At 38.6% G+C, this 14,547-nt stretch overlaps 1 protein-coding gene across 1 annotated transcript in view; it reads right to left on the reverse strand.

The window, feature by feature from the left end:
- The window catches only part of LOC110198147 (uncharacterized), a 63,197-nt gene that overhangs the window by 14,771 nt on the left and 33,879 nt on the right, over positions 1 to 14,547 (reverse strand). The window contains exon 2 of the mRNA XM_078153259.1: positions 3,802 to 3,888. The gene's annotated coding sequence lies outside the window, so the exon portion shown is untranslated. The remainder of the gene's footprint in view (positions 1 to 3,801; positions 3,889 to 14,547) is intronic.

Raw genomic sequence — 14,547 nt, forward strand, 5'->3', positions numbered from 1 at the left:
TTCTCTCTATTATCTGCCATCTACCCCAAACAGTTTAACCCCTTTCATGATCTTTCTCTTGCAGCCAAAATAGTTAAAAAGGAAAAAAAATACCCAACCCTTTCTGTTGTCCATAGTACTCATTGGCAGCCTCTGATCATTCTGGCCTTTAACAATCCCGACTCAAAGCTTATAGGATCTTATCCTGCTCAGTTATTTTCCCTAGATTCCATGATAGATAGATAGGTACGTAGATACATAGATAGCTAGGACAGATTTATGTAGCTATATATCTAGATACAGATAGATAAATACAGACAGATAGATATAGGTATCTATGTAAAAACCTAAGTTTGTCAATGAATTCATTGTCAATGAATTAGATCAGTCTCTTTAGGCATTGGTTCTTTTTCCTCCCCATCTGAATCATTTCTACTTATATCTTCATTTTCAGTCTCAGGTGTTTCTCATTTCTCTTAAGTCGATTTCCTCTTCAAAATACTAATCCATTGGGTCCTGCCTATTCTTTCTCTGAAACTTTTGACATTTGCTGTCCCCAAATCTAGGGTGAATCTCAAACCACACATAACTTTGATCTCCTTTACTATTATAAAGTCTGTGATAACAGTAGTCACTTGCCTCAAGGTTCCTTTTATTTATGTGTTAGGAATTATTACATTATTGTTCAAAATCAGATCTAGAATAGCAATTTCCATCACTCCCTCCATGTTTTGAAGAATGAAATTATCATTAGGACAAATCACAAATGTATGAGCCACTCTGCCCCTGGAAGAAAGAAAGCTACCACAGATGTCCAGATGATTAAATTCCCCCATCACTACAATATCATTCTTCCATCATAGCTTTGTAACCTGCTTCCCAAGATCTTTATCTAATTCTTCCTTCTGTTCAGGTGGTCTGTAATTTACTCCATGACAACCTTCTCTTTCTACCTCCATTGATCCTCATCCAAATGTTCTCTAACATAGTTCTTTCCTCAAGGTTCTGGATTTCTTCACATAAGCATATTGTTAATATATAAAACTGGTCACCCACTGACCCACTTTAATTGATTCTCTTCATTTTAAATAAAATATACTCTTCTGGAACCAAAATCAAGTTATACATTTCAATACTACCAAGTCTCTATGATACATGTAAAGTAACATTTGCCTCCTTACACTAGGTTCTTTATTTTTCCTTTTTTATTATCTATTTTTTGTGCATTTGCATATAAACATCTGAGGCCATGGGCCACTGGATTTGGTAACTTGGAGATCACTGGTAACTTTGGATACAGCAGTTTCAATGGCATGATAAAGTCAGAAGCCAGATTATAAAGGTTAAGGAGAGAGTGAGAAGAGAGAAACTGTAGTGCCATTTTTGAAGAGTTTAGCTATGAAGGGCAGAAGAAATACAGGACAACAGCAGAGATGGAAGGATCAAATGAAGGTTTTTCAGGCTAGGCAAGGCATGTTCGTGGACAGTAGTGAATGAGCCGCTGGGAAAGGAGAGAGCGAAAATAAGTAAAAGAGTGGGGATGACATAGGGGACAATCAGTTGTAGGAAACAGGATAGAATGGAATCACTTAATCGGGTAGAGGGGTTAGCCAGAGATATTTGGCAATTTTTAAATAAATAAATTTTACACAGGTAATGACTTCAGAGTAACCTAGCCTTTGGAAATTAAAATCAGGAGAGACAGAAAATGTTTACCATAAGCAAGGATAGAATAAAGGCTAGGACAGACAGACCCAACACCCTGAACCAGGAAGTCTAGTCCAAACAATAGATAGACTCAGACTTAAGAATAAAAATACTAAATACTTAGCTTTGACAGTTTCTTTTTCTAAAGAGTTTGGCACCTGAAGCTGAGAATCTACAGCTAAAACTGAGATACCTCTAGCCAAGATATAGAAGAAAATAAAGCATCATTTCATAAGAGGGAAAAAATCTGAGAAGGATATTTTCCTCAAGGCTGAGGACAGCTATTTCCCTAAAAGAGCAATAGCTTCTAACTATTGAACTAAAAGGTCATTAAAGAGCCTACTCTTCTGCTAAGAGACAGAACCATGGCCAAGGATTTCAGCTAAAAACCAGAAACTGGATGGCAGAGAAAAGCTCTACAGCTGGGCACCTGGTCTTGACTTAGAGATATTTAACTATATCATTTCTATCTGTAGACTCAACTTCAGGCACAAAACTCTTGAATATAAAACAGACTCTGTAGCTAAGTAGCTAGTTAGTACCCTAGGTGGCTAGTTCTCTAGGTAGTTTGTAACCTAGGGAGCTAGTACCCTAGGTAGCTTGCACTCTATGCAACTCATCACCTAGACAAGTAGTAGCCTAGGCAGCTAGTACCCTAGATTACTATTATATAACTAATACCCTAGGTAGCTAGGATTCTAGGCAGCTTGTACCCTAAGCAGCTAGTATCTAGTTCTCTAGGTAGCTTGTAACCTAGGGAACTAGCACATAGCTAGAACCCTATGTAGCTTATACCCTTTGCAACTTGTAACTTAGACAGGTAGTAGCTTAGGCAGCTAGTACTCTAAGTAGCTAGTACCCTTAGTGGATAGTGTTTTAAGCAGTTAGCTTCCAGCAGATAATACATGTCTAGCCAAGCAACACCTAACGGACCCTGTGTACATCAGAAAATAGCAGAACAACATCCAGAGTAGTAAGATCTGACACAGACTCCATGTCTGGTGGAGACCAGTAGGGAGCAGGCTAAGGGGAGCAGCAGACTATCACCAGAGACTTCTGCACCTTCCAGTGTAGATGGGTGAATGTCCCTTCACTTAACTTCTCTATATGTATGTCCAATCACACTTGTGGCAAAGACAACAACCAATGAGGAAAAGGCTGCTAAATGATGTGGGTGTTGGGGTGGAAAAGGTTGGGATGGAGAGGAGGAGTTCACTTCAGTCTTATAACTGGTAGTTTCCTATTTGAACTAATTAATCTTATTAACTAAACTAATAACAGCTAATGAGTATATAGTACCTACTATGCACCAGGTGCTGTGTTAAGCACTTTACAAATATTATCTCATTTTATCCTCAATACCAACCCTGGGAGATGGGTGCTATTAATAGCTCCATTTTACATGTGAGGAAACTGAGGCAAATGTGAGTTAAGTGACTTCAAAGCTAGTAAGTGTCTGAGGTCACATTTGAACTCAAGTCTTCCTAATTCCAGGCATGGCTTTCTATCTACTGTACTATCTAGCTATCTCCGCTATTGAAGGACTAAACTAAAAGTGCTGTCAGAGGGCACTGCCACTCTGATACTCTGGGGGCTTATGGCCTGTCCACAGGTATGCCTCTCTATACATATTCCTTATGTGCATCTACTCTTCTCATTGATGATATGTTTTTTCATGGAAACTGTGCCACCAGTTTATGGGGAAATATTTTGTTTTTCTTTTTCTTAATATGCTATCTCATTAAATACCTTTGCTTTGAACTTTGTCTTGTGGCTTACTATTAGAGGTAAGCACATTGATGGACCTATGTGGAACTACAAAATACCTTGAACCTGGGATAGCCAGCATCCATATGAATTAGGGTAGGGAGGGAAGATGCCCCCAGGTGCTACATAGACAAGACACGAGAACACCAGACAAATTCTAATTATCTAATGAGATCTACAGACTTTTCACTTTGTCACTTCTCTCCACTACCTTCCCTCTCCCTCCCTGGATCCTGGGTTTTTTGGCTCCACTTGGTAGAAGGCTTAAAGTATTTAGCAGACAGCAGACAAAGCCCATGCACACAAGACACAAGTACACAAGATAATCATTTAATGAGATCTACATACCTTGTTTCACCTTGTTGAGGTTCTCCAGAAGATTTCCTCTCTATCCTTGGATGCTAGGCTCTCTGGCCCCACTTGGCAGATGAGAATCTATTTAGCAAACAACATATGGCACAAGGTCACAAGGGGACACAAGATAAAATCCATTTCTATAACGCAGTCTACACATCTTATTTGACTTTATTGCTGTTATATAGAACTTTCCTCCTACTTCCCTACAAATTACAGCCTCCATTCTCTTACTGCTACACAAGATGATAATAAAGCAAAACAGGCAGAATAAGAATTTAAAATAATTCTAAAGACATTCAGAGAAGAAGAAAACACAATTATTAGCCTCAATCACATACCCTCATTCAGAATCTAACCATCAAATCTAGCTAACTTAAATTTGTCTTTTAGGAAATGAAGAACAGCTGCTCAGAACAAAGACATAGATGTAGATAAAGCTAGATGTATAAATATACATATGTTCTGGGAATATATATGTTCATGGATATGTACACAGATTTTTTTAACATTTATATTAATATGTGTAATAACCCCTCTCCTTCCTAATGCCTCATCATGTCGTGGAAGTGATTCTAGTTTCTTAAAGGCTACGCACAGAGTTCCTGCCAAGCTAGAAAAGTTTCAAATATGGAACCAGCATTAAACTGTATCAGAGTTGTAACTAAAGGCGGGCTGACAGGGCTTTGCCCCTAAAGTATCAGAGTGGCAGTGCCCTCTGACAGCACTTTTAGTTTAGTCCTTCAATAGCAGGGATAGCTAGATGGTACAGTGGATAGAAAGCCATGCCTGGAATCAGGAAGACTTGAGTTCAAATGTGGCCTCAGATACTTACTAGCTTTGAAGTCACTTAACTCACATTTGCCTCAGTTTCCTCACATGTAAAATGGAGCTTAATAGCACCCACCTCCCAGGGTTTGTGTTGAGGATAAAATGAGATAATATTTGTAAAGTATTTAGCACAGCACCTGGTACATAGTAGGCACTATATACTCATTAGCTGTTATTAGTTTAGTTAATAAGACTAATTAGTTCAAATAGGAAACTACCAGTTATAAGACTGAAGTGAACTCCTCCTCTCCATCCCAACCTTTTCCACCCCAACACCCACATCACTTAGAAGCCTTTTCATCAGTGGTCATTGCCTTTGCCTTCTTCCCCAGAACACTAGTGGTGCTTGCTCTGGGTTGTTTACCATACTTTCTCCAGACCAAAAAAAAAAAATTCCTAATTATAACTGAACTCTATGTCACCTGAGAACTAAGCTAGCCAAGTTCAGAGAAGGTCATCACCAGAAGGCTGTCAGTACTAGGTAATGAACTTTTGGCTATACAAGTGCCTGAAAATGGTCTCTTTTAAGTACAGGAGAATTATGATCAGGGTCAATGGGGGGGAGTACCTATCACAGCATAAGCTTTTGAAGTGTTGAAATATTAAAATTAATCATTATACAGGAAAGGTAATGTAAAACAGCAATTGGAAAGCTGGCTTCAGAATCAAATGACCTGAATTCAAGTTTCACCTCTAACATTCAGTAGCTTCTGACCTTGAACACATCCCTTAAACTTTCAATGTCCCAGGCAACTATCTGCACCTATAAATTGCAAAAAAAAACATGCTGATCTGCATTTGTGGAAAGACTTCCCCTTACTGGGAATAGCCTACCTCCGTGAAATCCCAGGACTACACATTGCCCCAAAATTTCTAGACATAAAGATCAACAGCTCTTCTTTTGTCTTCTCTTAAGTAATAAGACATCATCCTTTGTCTTCTGTTTTCATCCCTTTCAGCTTCATTGCCTTCCTCTCAATTCTCAAGTTCTCTATGAGAAGGCCCATAACTGAACATCTGATTTGAGTGGCAAAAGCAGCAGAAAGCTACTGGTAACATAGAGGAAAAGACTATATAGGAAAATCAATCAAGTAATTAATAAATATTTACTCTGGGAACTCATCAGTATCCATATCTATACAGCATAACCAAGTCAAGACAAATCATTTAAGTATTGTCAAAATCAAGCCCTACGCCATGGCTCACTCATCCAATAACCAATTCCAACTTGGTTGATGACCAAATTAAATGGACAAATTAAGATGACCAAGAGTTGACATTCTTGATTCAATGATGTACATGTATATGTGTATATGGTCTTGTGTGACTAATAAGGACTCAGTCTACCCAAGAGACTGAATCAACTACATTAAGGCTAATGACTAAGAAATGATTGGATCAAGAATGGTCCATCTAACTTGGTCATCTTAATTTGTCATGTGCATGCTAGTGATAAAAAGAGGTCCAGAAATTATGTTCCCTCCCCTCTTCCCAGTGACTTAAATTAAAATGAAAAGAAAAAACCAAACATTCTGCTTCATCTTTGACCTGACTTCATTTCTCTTTCCCTTCTCTCTATTCTCTCCCTCCAAGAACTTCTCCACTTTGGCTGTCACTTATCTCTCACCTAATCTACAATATACTCCATATGCTGATAATGTCTAAATCTATACCTGAGAGTCCTGACGGTTCTTCTAAGTTCCCACATCTCCAATTGCCTAATTTCCCTTGTGTCATCAGTATCTATCATCATGTCATCAGTACCCCAGATAACCAGGTTCCAAAAATCCTGCCGCAGCTTTCTGCTTTGGCTCCATCTTCAATGTCTCACTCCTCCCAATCCATCCTTCCGTAAACCATTGCCAGATTCATCTTCCCAAAATACTGCTTTTCATCATAGCACTTCCCTGCTCAAGAACCTTCAACTGCTGCCCATTCCTTACTGGGTTAAATCCAAACCTTCTAGCCTGGTTTTCAAGGCACTCCAGAACCTGGCTCTCCCTTGCCTTGCCTTGCCTCCCTTGGAAATCCAACGCCTTAATCCAATGCAACTGTAACCCAAAACTCTAGCCAGACTGATGTACTCACTGTATCCTGAATTCTTCTTGTGCATTTTTAACTCTGCTTTTGCTTACACTCTTCTGGGTAAGCCAGAATGCCCTCCCTGACCCTCCTCACCTCTCCAAATCCTACCCATCCTTCCAATTCAGTCCTGCCTCCTCCTTGAAACCTTCTTTCCCTCATCATTTCAGCCTATAGAGAGCTTTACCTCCTTCTGAACTATCATAGCACCTATTATTTGTATTATTAATTATATTATTATTTAACTTGTTATTCACGTATGTTCCACCTATCCTACTGGACTCTAAATTCTCTGAGATTTGCGACTACATCTTAGACTTCTTTGTATGCACACATAGCTTTACATTGTGCTAGACATGTAGTAGTAAGCACTTAAATTTGTTTTAGAATTAATGTGTTAGGGAAATGATGAAGGCAGAAAAAAGACAGAAAAAACTCAGTGGTGACAGGATAGCTGCCTTCTAATACTTAAAGGGCTGTCACAGAGAAGAGATTAGACTTGTTCTCTTGCTAGTGAGGGTAGCAGGGTGTTTTGTACTATATTTATTTATATTATATTTATATATAAGTATGCATTTATATAATATATAATAACACATTTTATAGATATAATAATATACAAATTTATACATTTATATTTATTTCTATTATGTTATATTTAACAACTGGCTCTCCAAAAAGGCACAACACAGTTTAAAATTTAATCTGCATTTTTAACATTTTCTCCATCACTTCCTTAAGTTTAGACAACTAACAAAACAATCTATCAAACCCTGATTTGTACCATTTGCAGATTTCCCAGGTATAAATGCTTACAATGAAAATTAAGCAACTCATAGTTAGAGCTGGCTCCAGCAAACCCCTCTGTGGCCTGAGGGGGCAGAACTAAGAGCAAAGGTAGCTGTGTGGTCCAGTGGATAGGACAGGAAGGCCTGAGTTTAAATGTAGCCTCAGATGCTTACTAGCTGGGTGACCTGGGCAAGTCACTTAACTTCTGTTTGCTGCAGCTTCCTCAACTGTAAAATGGAGACAACAATCGTGCCTGCTTCCCAGGGCTGCTGCAAGGATCCAATGAGATAATGTTTGTAAAGCACATAGCACAGTGTTTGGCACACAGTAGGTGCTATGTAAATGCTAGCTGTCATTACTGTTATTATTGATATGGAGCAGGGAAGGCCCTCTCCTACTACAGAGTTCTCAAGACACAGCAGGGGCTTCCTTGGAGTGCAAACATTTTCATATACATTATGGCTCCTTGTGAAAACACTGGGATAATATTAAGGAACAGTGTGCTATGGTGGAAAGAGCCCTACCTAGACTCAGAGTCAAGAGACCTGAGTTCCAATCCCTCCAGTGAAGAAGAAATTCACTACCTGATTTAGACTGAACTTGAACATTTCTCGAGGATAATATCTGCATGTGCAAGCCAGGATCCAAAATAGTTCTTTCATCTATCCCTATGGCCACAACCCTAATTCAGGTTTTCATTATCTCTCACCTGGGTTACTGCAATAGATTCTTTACTGGACTCCCCATCTCCAACGTCTCCCCTTGCCCAGAGCTCCCTACCCTCAGTCCATACCATGCGACACTTCGAAGTGGCCCTCCTAAATCACTGGCTTAGTTAATGTTGCCCCTCCCCTTCTCCCACAAAAAAAAAACCCTTCATGACTACACATTGTTGTATAGACTAAGTCTGGGATTCATAACCCTCTTTAATATGGCCCCAATCTATCTTTGCAAACTAATCTCCTACTTAACTCCTGTATGTATATATTCTACATTTTGACCTGATTTGTATCTTCTGACTCACAAGGCCACTCAAACTAATTTTAAGATTATAATCAGAAGATCTGAGTTTTAATCTCAGCTTTGATAATAGCTGTATAACCTTGGGCAAATCACTTCACCTTTGAGCCTCAATTTCCTCCTCTTTCAAATGGGAATATAAATACCTTCACTACCTGTCATACAGGACTGTTATAAGAAATGTGTTTTATAATCCTTAAAAATATAAATAAATTTGAATTATTATGCAATTGCTGATAGTTAGCCTTCCTCGACCCAAAACTGAAAAGGAAGAATAGAAAGAATTAACTTAAACAAGTCAAGACTGTCTAATCAACTAAAAAATACAATACGACTCTCCAAAATTACAGGTAGACTGGACTTTCTATCACACAAAAATATAGCCTGTGGTCCACCACTCCTTAAGCCTTAGGCTCACAGAGACAACAAATAGCCCACCTTGATAAGTAAATATCACTTTCTTTGTTTATTATGCTCACATCCAAAGTTTACTCTTGAAAATCAATAGAGTGCTTGACTAGATCATGTCTAGGTTTCCAAAAATGTGAATGAGAGTCCCCAGTTCTGATGCAAGTACTCAAAGTTTAAAGGGGGGGGGCATTTCAATTAGAAGGCAGCCTTTATTTCATACCACAGAAAATCAGAAAGTTCAAAGAATTCATAGAAGCCCATAAACATGTACCAAAAAGCATATACGATCACAGATTTAGAGCTGGGTAAGACCTTAGAACCCCATCAAGGCCAATCTCCACATTTTACAGATAAGGAAACTGAGGCATGGAAAAGTGAAGTGATTTGCCCAGGGTCAGTTAAATAAGTGTCATGAAGCAGGATATGAACTGGATCTATCTTGACTTCAACTCTAGTATTCTAGATATGATGCCATGCTGCCTCTCAGTAGCTGATAAACAATCAACGCAATTCTCCTTCCTCTCTTGCAGGCTCCACTTTTCTATCAGGGTCCTAAAAGTCTTCTGATTCCACCAAAGTACTACACCATGGTTGGTACCCTTAATTCCCCTTAAAAGGAAATTTAATTTGACTTGACAGTAAGGAAACATCTTCCCTCTCCAAGTGGGTCTTACACAGTCCCTCCCAGACTATTAGTGCTATCCTGAAGTTTGGACTTTCCCAGGAAAGCAACTATACTTTGGGTCTGCTGGACAGGCAATGCCTTCCAATTTTATTTGTGCTGCCAAATAATTCACTGTAATAGAAAGAGATGTCATGGTCCCTTAACCATGTTGTTGCTTTTAGTACCTTACTGAACCTCCAGCTATGAGGGTCATATAAGCAATCCGGAACAATTAAGAAATTAGGTTTACTTAGGAGGCAACCACCAAGGTTAGCACTAACCAAGAACTCTTCTTTCTCTGGATTAGGCTATATTTGGGGATGCCACAGACTAGGAAATCTATCCTCTAAATAGGAAGCAGGGATTCAGGAATAGCTTTCCCCAAATGGACTACAGTAGCAGGGTAACCCTCTTGGGTCATGTAGGTGAAGAAATGAGGCTCCTATGTGCTTCTTCAAGCTTCTTCAAGATACTACCTCACTGTCCTGACTGCTGCTCATCTCTTGGACTAGGAAAGTTCACTCTCAAGTCTCAGGTCTCTAACCTGTGCTTAGAAAAGGAAAATTAGTCAGAAATTCTCCTCCCAGGCAGCATGGCTAAGTATATACAACTTTCTTGTGTCTCTGCCTCAAAGTAACTGGTGGGATAGAGTGGAGAGGTAGGGGCAGATTATGCATGTATAGCCTCTTCTCTCATACCCTTCTCAGTAAGGGATAAAGGACTCGTTTGTCCAACCAGTTCATTTTAAAGCAGTACCAATCACTGAAGGTTAATCAAAAATTGTCTGTCTCTCTCGACATGAGGACAAAATAGGCATGTATACACTCAATACCGGCAACTAGGTGGCCCACTGGATACAGTGCAGGGCCTGGATTCAGGAAGACTCATCCTCCTGAGTTCAAATCTGGCCTCAGACACTTAACCAGCTGTGTGACCCTGGGCAAGTCACTTAACCCTATTTGCCTCAGTTTCCTCATCTGTAAAATGAACTGGAGAAGGAAATAACAGACTATTCCAGTATCTGCCAAGAAAACCTAAAATGCTGTCATGGGACAAAACTGAACAATAACACTCTCAAGGAAAAGAGGTGTTTACAACAAAGACTTGCCTCCTAGTAAACTCATCAAATTGATCAAGGAGCTAAGGAGACATGGTCAGGATCGGACATGATTTAGCAGCTATCATTGTAAAGAAGTGGAGAACTTAGAATATGATAGTCCAGAAGACCAAGACTATGGAGCTTTCAACTAAGAATAACTTGCCCAACAAAATGAAATTTAATGCTACAGGGGGGAAAGTAGATCTTCAATGAAATACAAGACTTCCTAGAATTCCTGATAAAAAGACCAGAGCTATAGAGAAACTTTGAATTTCAAACACAGAGGTGAAAAAGAAACATAAAAAGGTAAACATGAATGAACAATGATAATTTACCAAACAAGGATATGCTTACATTCAAATATCTGGGGATAAGGGCATCCCCTCTGAACTCCATTAGCATTGGGGTTCGTAGAGATAATATAATTAGACAAAGCCTAGGAATGATTCTGTTAGGTCTTGATAATCTTAAGAAAGAATGGAAAGAGAAGGGAGGAGGAAGGAGGCTAGGGAAAATTATTTCACATAATGAGAGTGCACAAGTAGACATTTATACAAAAAGGGGGGTGTGAGGGAAGTGGTTGACACTTGAACCTCACTCTCATCTGAACTGGTAAAAAAAAAGGAAGAATATACATACATACATACAGTTGGGTACAGAAACACATTTCACTCAACAGGGAAATAAATAGGAGGGAAAGGGGAGAAGAGAGGGAGGGGAAATTAGAGGGAGGGCAGATTAAGGGAGGGATTAGTCTTTTTTTAAGTTGTATTATACTTTTATTTATTTTATTAACATTTCCCAATTACATTTTAATTTGATTGGTTCTAGAATTATGAGGGAGTTTAATATCTCTCATTTATCCTTAAAAAAATGATGGAGAAAAGCTTTTTATATCCAATCATGATAAATTTACTGACTGCCCACATCCAAAAAAATTCATCCTATATTTTGGGCCCTTCTCCTCTCCATTAGGAGGTACCTGGAACTGTGATTGGTCATTATACTTGTAAGAGCTCAACATAATAGTTATTCCATCATATTTATATACCATTAATTTGATCATCCATTCCCAAATTTATGGGCACCCCCTTAGATTCCAATACTTCACCACCTCAGAAAGAGATATAAATACTTTTATATATCCTTAGCCTTTGTTTTGCTTAGGACTAATACCTTCCTTAATTTGCCCTCCTTCTGATTCACTCTTCCCCCTTCTTTCCTTCCACTTCTATTTCCTGGTTGAGTGAAATATATTTCTGTCCTCAGTTGTCTGTAAATGTGTATCCTGGAGGGGGAGGGATCAGTCTTAAGCAAAAAAAAAAAAAACCCAACCTCCAAGGATATACAAAAATATTTATAGCTCTTTTTGAGGTGTCAAAGGATGAGAATCTGAAGGGGTACCTATAGAGTGGATAATGGATGAACAAACTGTAGTATATTAATATTAATATGATATAATATAATTGTGCTGAATTTTATCAGCATAATGACCAATCAGGATTCCAGAGGACTATTAATAGAATTCATTATTTGTATAGTGGTATCTCCACCTGTCTCAGAAGAGGAGGGTTTGATCCCCTGACAAGGAACCAGGGCAACTAGGTAGTATACTAGATAGAGTACCAGGTCTGGAACCAGGCAGACCTGAGTTCAAATCTGGGCTCAAACACTTACTAACTGTATGCCTCTGGACAAGTCACTTAACCCTGTTTGCTTCCATTTCCTTCTCTGTTAAATGAGCTAGAAAAGGAAATGGCACACCACTCCAGCATCTTTACCAAGAAAACCCCAAATGAGGTCACAAAGAGTCAAACACTACTGAAATGACTGAACAACAACAATTTGATGAAACATGCTACCCACCTCCAGAGAAAGAGGTAAAGGACTCGGAATAGAGAATGAAACAATATTTTTACATGGCCATTGTGGAAATTTGTTTTGATTGACTATACATGCTTGTTGGGAGAGGAGGGAGGGGGGGAATAATTCTTAATTTCCAGGTATAATTACATTTATTTCCCACTTTACTTTGTACATGTAAAGATAGGCTAATAGAATGTTTTATTTTGTTTTATTTTTAAACAAATATAAACTAGAAAGTTAGGCTTTGGGATAAGATTCTGAAACTTACAATATTCATATTTCTGCCTTTGTTCTATCGAGGAGACACAGTCCTCAGCTGTTGTAAGAACTTGAGAGAGAAAGACAGAGAGAGACAGAGTTTCTAACCAGGTATCATTGTATAGAAAAATTCCTGTCCTGGGAGTCAGATCTGGGAAAAAAGAAAAGAACAAGCATTGATTAAAAATACCTACTATGTCCCAGGAACTGTGCTAAGCTCTTCACAAATATTATCTCATTTTATCCTCACAACCACCCTGTGAAATAGGTGCTATTGTAATTGTCATTTTTATATTGAGGAAACCTAAGCAAACAGAAGTTAAATGACTGCACTTACCTAAGTGTAAGTGACTACAGATGCTTAGACCTAGTAAGTGTCTGAGAATGGGTTTGAATTCAAGTCTTTCTGACTCTAGGCCCAGTACTCTATCTATACTGCACCACCAGCTGCCTCTGAATTCTAATCTTACCTGTGCTACCATTGGAGTATTATTTCCTTGAAAGCAAGATCACATTTTTACCTCTTTTTTTGCATCCCCAGACTTAACACAATGCCTGGCACAAATAAGCACTTAATGAATGCTTGTTGATTGATTCACTACTAACCAACTATGTGACCTTGGGCAAAGTCACTTAAATCCTCTAATCTCAGTAGCCTAAATTGTCAATTAAGGGAAGTAAAATACATGATTTCTAAAATTTCTTTCAGCTCTAAAATTCTATGGGTGATAGCAATTGTATGGTATGAAACAATGTTATACCTGTCATTTAAGGTTTCATTAGTGCCCATTGGAAAAGCTATGAGTTTATATTGAGATTTTTACTTATCTTCAAATTTTATTAAGACACTGGATGACAGGAGTTCAAATCCTGCCTTTGATCCCTAGGATGACATAATTACGAATTTTAAGCCAGAAGGTGCTTTAGCAATCTTCTGGTGCAATCCAAGTTGACTGCTAGCTTTCAGGACCACCTCCTCTTCAAAGGGCATATAAGCTGCCATCACAGATCTTTGGTCTAAGAGAAATGGCCAAATGACCACCCTTTTATTAATAACTTGCTGGCCCTATTAATAAAATGATTAAAAAAGAAAATCACCAGAAAAAAATCATCCAGTCCAATTCTATCATTTTGCAGATGAGGAAGGAAACTGAGGCCAAACAAAGTTAAGTGAGGCCATGTCTGAAGCCACACAGATAGTAAATGGCAGAGGCAGAGTCTTACTACTCCAAATTCAGCAGTCTTCCCACATCACCACACTGTTTCCCCCCTAGTAGCTTTGGGATTTGGGGTGTTTGTTTTTCTTTTTGAACTTGTATAGTTCTTTATATTCAAATAGATATTTCAAAAAGTTGTCAGCAATAGCATTTATACATTTCTTAAAAGAATCAAGATGCTCAAAGTTGAAGAGACAGTCCTGGATTTCTGGGAGCTGAAAGGGCAGCACTTTTAGAGTCACAGAAAGCAGGAATCAAATTAAGAATATGTGGCTACCCACTGATGAGGTCAAATGGGAATAAGATTCAGTTCCTCTTCCCAATACCAAGGTCATAGAATTTAGAGTACAAATGAATTACACAGTCAGTAAGCAGGTGATGGGACAATAGTTACTACCCCAACAGGGCCTTATACCATATCTTGCTGTCAAATAGGACAGAAGGTAAAGACTAAAACAATAGGAAGTTGTGCAGCTCAAGAATCCATCATACAGGTCCAAAAA

Source organism: Phascolarctos cinereus, unplaced genomic scaffold (assembly GCF_003287225.1).
Source record: "Phascolarctos cinereus isolate Bilbo 61053 unplaced genomic scaffold, phaCin_HiC Scaffold_4;HRSCAF=312, whole genome shotgun sequence".
In the NCBI taxonomy this organism is placed as follows: domain Eukaryota; kingdom Metazoa; phylum Chordata; class Mammalia; order Diprotodontia; family Phascolarctidae; genus Phascolarctos; species Phascolarctos cinereus.